The following is a 6,109-nucleotide window of genomic DNA, read 5'->3' as shown; positions in this document are numbered from 1 at the left end:
AATGTGACGATAAATGCTGAAAAGAACGTGGGATATAATTCCTTGTTATTCCTTACATAGAAATTACCAACAAAGGATCTGTTGATGATTTATTTCAAATTGAGCTTTGTTGGCTAGATATGATAATTAGTTTTATGAGTCATCTTGACTGGGCTAAGGGATGCCCAAATAGCTGGTAAAACTTGATTTCTGGGAATATCTATGAGGATGTTTCTGGAAGAGTTTAACATGTGAATTAAGAGATTGAGTCAAAGATCACCCCCACCAGTGCGCTGAGGGCTCAACTCAAACAAAAAGGCAAAGGGAGGGTGAATTTGCCCTCTTTGCTTGAGCTGAGACATCCACCCGCTCCTGCCCTCAGACACCTGTGCTCCTGGTTCTCTGACCTGTGGACTCTGAGACTTACATCACTGCTCCCCCAATTCTTGGGGCCTTGGACTCAGACCTAATGTCATCGGCTCCCCTCAGGCCTTTGGACTCAGACGGAATCACACCACTGACTTCCCTGGTTCTCTGCTTTGCAGAGGATAGATCGTGGGACTTCTCGGTCCCCACAATTATGTCGGACAATTCCTATAGTAAATCTTGGCTTATCTATATCTATAGCTTAGTGATAATATTTCTTTGGAGCTCCCTGGCCAATGCAGATGTGGGTACTGGGAGTGATTATAGAGGAACATGCTTATAAGGATGAATTTTTTGAATCAGTTCTGGAGTTTTTAGAATAGTTTCTCTAATATGATTAAACTAAAAAACCCTAATGGTTATCTTTCTAGCAATAAAGAGAGCACTGATAGTCCATGATGTGAACTGTCTATAGAGATGTGCAAATATTATTTATGCTCTGGGTACTCCCAGTCAACCACTGACAAGAAACAATGAGCTAAGCGACTCTGCGTATGATAATTTCGAACATTTTGGAACACTAAGGAATAGAATGATGGTGATTCGTTGCTCCTAATGTTACTGGACAAAGTGGTGAAAGAAAAGGATGAACTTAAGGATTCAAATTCCCAACTCTAGTGCAGCATAAATGACCTGAAAGCTTCCACCGTGCCCTGAAGGAGGGCCTTAGCTCCTGTAGCCGCAAGGCTGAAATTGCTGAAAACTGCAGCACATCCTCCTGCGATTGGCTGAATTACCGCCCAGGCGGAGCTCCCAGCCTGACAGTGCGTACTGTTAAACGGAGGGCGTTGATGGGAAAAGAATGAGACCCTGTGAGGTGGAATGGTGATGTGAGGAGATCCTGATGAAGCTGGGGATAGCGAGCCCCTAAGTCATGATGAGTCTTCTTTGCCAGTGTGAGAAGTCTCCCCAGCCCTAGCGGAATTGGCCTTCCCAAATCCAGAGGAAGTGGCCTTCTCAGCCCAGTAGCAATGGCCTCTTCATCTCAGTCTGAAAGGATGAAATGAGCCCTGCATGAGAAAATGGTAATGACCTCTCCAGAGACAGCCGATTCTCCTCAGGACCCCCACGCCCCCTCTTTGCTTCGAGAACTATAATTAGACTCAAGTCCCAGCCAGCCACTCAAGGTGAGGTACAAAATGTGACCCGTGAGGGAGTGTGTTACATTCCAAGAGAACTACTTGAGTTCTCTAATTTATGCAGACAGAAACCCAGGGAACATCCATGGGAATGAATACTAAGATGTGGGATAATGGTGACAATAACATAAAGTTAGACAGGCTGAATTTATGGATATGGGCTCTCTAAGCAGAGATTTTTGAATTTCATGTTGCAGCTTGGGAAATTAGGAAGGGCTAACAGTTTATTTCTAACAGAAAGTCACAGCTCCTGCAGCCATTCCCAGACTTGAGCCAGTCTACAGAACTAGAGCCCCTGGAATGAAGAGGTAGCTGGGTACTCTGGAAGAATCTCAGCACACTACCAAAAATCCATCCTGTCAATCTTCCTCTCAACCTTCCCCAGAGGAACTTATGGCTGTACACTGGGAGAAAGAAAATAATCAGACCTCTCAGGGACAATTAGACACCGGTTCTGAATTGACATTGGTTCCAAGAAACTAAAAATGTCACAGTGGCCCTTCAGAGAAGGCACTGATGAAAGTCAGGTGAGCAGTGAATTTAAGCTCAGGCTCATCTCACGGGGGTCCCAGAACCCAGCCTATGGTCATCTCCCCGGTTCTAGAATGAGTCATTGGAATAAACAGGCTTAGCACCTGGCAGAATTCTCACTTTGGCGTCTTGACGTGCGGAGTGAGGGCTATTATGATGAGAAAGGCCAAGGGGAATCCATTAGAACTGTCTCAACCTAGGAAAATAGGAAATCAAAAAGCACTACCACGTTTCTAGAGGGATTTCAGAGATTAGTGCCACCATCAGGGACATGGAAGATGCAGGGGTGGTGATCCCCACCACACCCCCATTCAGCTCTCCTATTTGTCCTGTGCAGAAAACAGGTGGATCTTGGAGAATGACAGTGGATTATTGCGAGCTTAACCAGGTAGTGACTCCAATTGCAGCTGCTGTGCCAAATGTGGTTTGATTGCTTAAGCAAATGAACACATCCCCTGGTCCCTGGTTTGCAGCCATGGACCCGACTCTTCCTCTATCCTCACCCATAAGGCCCAGCAGAAGCAGAATTTTTTTTTCAGCGGGCAAAGCCAGCAGTAGTACTTCACTCTGACCTGGGGAGAAATCAGCTGTCCAGCCCTATGTCATAATTTAGTTCTTAGGGATGTTGATTGCCTTTTCCTTCCACTACATATCACACTGGTCCATTACACTGACGACATTATGCTGACTGGACCTAGTCAGTGAGAAATAGACTTTACTTATTGGTAAGCCATTTACATGTCAGAAAGTGGGAAATGAGTCTGACTAAAACTCAGGGGCCTTTTAGCTCGGTGAAATTTCCAAGGGTCCAGTGGTGTGGGGAGTGTTTGAATATCCATTCCAAGGTGAAAGCTAAGATGCAGTATCGGAAGCCCCCTACAACTAAGAAAGAGGGACAAGATCCTGGCTCTCTTTGGGTTTTGAAGGCAACACGCTCCTCACTCAGGTGTGTTGTTCCAGCCCATCTGCCTAGTAACCTGAGATGCTGCTAGTTTCACGCGGGGCCCGGAGTAAGAGAAGACTCCGCTGTCATGTAAGTTGTTCTGCTCTTTGGGCCAGATGATCTGGGGCGAGGCCCTGACCTCATCTGTTGAACACTCCTCTCCCTTTGAGAAACAGCTCTTGGCCGCTATGGGTCCTTAGTAGAGAGTGAACAGCTGACAATGGATCACCAAGTCACCATGTGACCTGAGCTGCCCGCAGGAGCTGGGTGCTATCCGACCCACCTGCCATCTGGTCGGCACGCGCAGCGGCACTCCAGCCCCAAACGGAAGCAGTACAGATGTGATCGGGTCCCAGCGGGCTCTGAAGGCACACGTCAGTCACATGTAGAAGTGGCCCAAATGTCTATGGTCCACATCAGGGGTCCCCAAACTTTTTACACAGGGGGCCAGTTCACTGTCTCTCAGGCCATTGGAGGGCCGGACTATAAAAAAAACTATGAACAAATTCCTACGCACACTGCACATATCTTATTTTAAAGTAAAAAAACAAAACAGGAACAAATACAATATTTAAAATAAAGAACAAGTAAATTTAAATCAACAAACTGACCAATATTTCAATGGGAACTACGCTCCTCTCACTGACCACCAATGAAAGAGGTGCCCCTTCCAGAAGTGCGGCAGGGGCCGGATAAATGGCCTCAGGGGGCCGCATGTGGCCCGCGGGCCGTAGTTTGGGGACCCCTGGTCCACATGCTTGCTATGCTGCCTTCTCCCTCCCAGCCCACTCCCGTGGCCCGTGGGAGCTCCCTGCAATCAGTCCAGAGAAGAAGGGAATGCTTGGGCCCAGTTTGCAGATGGTTCTCTACAACATGCAGGTGCCACCTGGATGGCGGCAGCTGTAGCACTGCGAGCCCCTTCCTGGGACATCCCTGAAGGACAGTGGAGAAGGGAAATCTTCCCAGTGGGCAGAAAGAACTTCAGGCAGTGTACCTGGCTGTTCACTTTGGAAGGAGAAGTAGTCAAACATAGTTATACATCAGTTCATGATTTGGCTAGATGGTCAGGGACTTAAAGGGAACATGATTGGAAAATTGGTGATAAAGAAATTTGGGAAAGAGATATATGAATAAATCTTTCTGATTGGGCAAAAAATATGAATATATTTGTGTTCCATGTAAATGTTCATCAAAAGGTGACTTAGGCCCTGGCCGGTTGGCTCAGCGGTAGAGCATCGGCCTGGCGTGCGGGGGACCCGGGTTTGATTCCCGGCCAGGGCACATAGGAGAGGCGCCCATTTGCTTCTCCATCCCCCCCTCCTTCCTCTCTGTCTCTCTCTTCCCCTCCCGCAGCCAAGGCTCCATTGGAGCAAAGATGGCCCGGGCGCTGGGGATGGCTCCTTGGCCTCTGCCCCAGGCGCTAGAGTGGCTCTGGTCGCAGCAGAGTGACGCCCCGGAGGGGCAGAGCATCGCCCCCTGGTGGGCAGAGCGTCACCCCTGGTGGGCGTGCCGGGTGGATCCTGGTCGGGCGCATGCGGGAGTCTGTCTGACTGTCTCTCCCGTTTCCAGCTTCAGAGAAATACAAAAAAAAAAAAAAGGGGGGGACTTAGCAGAGGAGGATTTTAATAATTAAGTGGATAGGATGACCCATTCTGTGGATACCAGTCAGCCCCTTACCCTGCCCACCCCCACCCCCATCGCAGTGTAGAGGCCTCATGACTCAACAGGCCGTCCTGGCAGGGACAGAGGCTATGCATGAACGCAGCAATACAGAGTTTTGTTTACAAAGCCTCCTGGCTATAAGTACTGCTGAGCGCCCAATCTGCCAGCAGAAGAGACCGACAGCAAGTCCCCAACATGGCTTCATTCTCGGGGGTGATCAGCCAGCTATGTGGTGGCGGGTTGATTATATTAGCCCACTTCTGTCATAGAAGGGGCATTTTGTTCTTATTGGAATAGACACTCACTCTGGACACAGATTTGTGTTCCTTGCACACAATGCTTCTGCCACAGTTATGATCCATGAACCTAGAGAAATTGCTTCTGATCAAGGACTCACTTCACAGCAAGAGAAGTGTACTAATGGGCCCATAATCATAGAATTCACTGCTCTCATCATGTTCTCCACCTTACTGAAGCAGCTGGCTTGATTAGAACAGTGCAATGGCCTTTTGAAGAAGACTCGGTTACAGTGCCACTTAGGTGGCAATACCTTGCAGGGTTAGACCAAGGTTCTCTAGAAAGCTGTATATGTTATGAATCAGCGTCCAATGGTTCTCTTTTTCAGGATTTATGGTCCAAGAATTAAGGGGTGTAAATGGGAGTGGTACCACTCACTATTTCTCCCAGTGACCTACTAGCAACATTTTTGCTTCTTGTTCCCATTTTTTATGCTCTACAGGCCTAAAGGTCTTAGTTCCCAAGGCACGAATGCTTCCATCAGGAGATATAATGCAGATTCCATTGAACTGGAAGGTAAGATGCCTCCCAGATGCTTTGGGCTATTTATGCCTCTGAATCAACAGGAAAACAGGAAATTACAGAGCTAGCTGGGGTGATTGCTCCAGACTACCAAGAGGAAATTGGACTGCTGTTTCACAGTGGCAGTAAGGAAGACTATGTCTGGAATTCAGGAGACCCTTAGAGCAGTGGTCCCCCAACCCCTGGGCCACGGACCAGTAGCGGTCCGTGGGCTATTTGGTACCGGTCCGCAGAGAAAGAATAAATAACTTACATTATTTCCGTTTTATTTATATTTAAGTCTGAATGATGTTTTATTTTTAAAAAATGACCAGATTCCCTCTGTTACATCCATCTAAGACTCACTCTTCATGCTTGTCTCGTAAGTTTGACAATTATATTTTAAAATACCACAGTTTTTACGCCAGTCACATAATTTTATTTTGTGCATTTATCCATCCCACCCTAAAGGCCGGTCCGTGAAAATATCTTCTGACATTAAACCGGTCCGTGGACCAAAAAAGGTTGGGGACCACTGCCTTAGAGTGTCACATAGATTTCCATGCCTGTGATTAAGGTCAATGAGACACTAGGAAATCTAACCAGGCCTACTAATGGGATAGTCATTTCA

General features: G+C 47.4%; 1 pseudogene; it reads left to right on the top strand.

Annotated features, from left to right (window-relative positions):
* The first annotated feature begins 1,937 nt into the window (after window positions 1–1,937).
* On the top strand, window positions 1,938–5,662 carry LOC136379504 (uncharacterized; annotated as a pseudogene).
* Window positions 5,663–6,109: the final 447 nt, after the last annotated feature.

The sequence above is a fragment of the Saccopteryx leptura genome, chromosome 8, assembly GCF_036850995.1.
Source record: "Saccopteryx leptura isolate mSacLep1 chromosome 8, mSacLep1_pri_phased_curated, whole genome shotgun sequence".
Taxonomy (NCBI): Eukaryota; Metazoa; Chordata; class Mammalia; order Chiroptera; family Emballonuridae; genus Saccopteryx; species Saccopteryx leptura.
The sequence above is the reverse complement of the archived record's forward strand: the minus strand, read 5'-3'. Positions and strand labels throughout refer to the sequence as shown.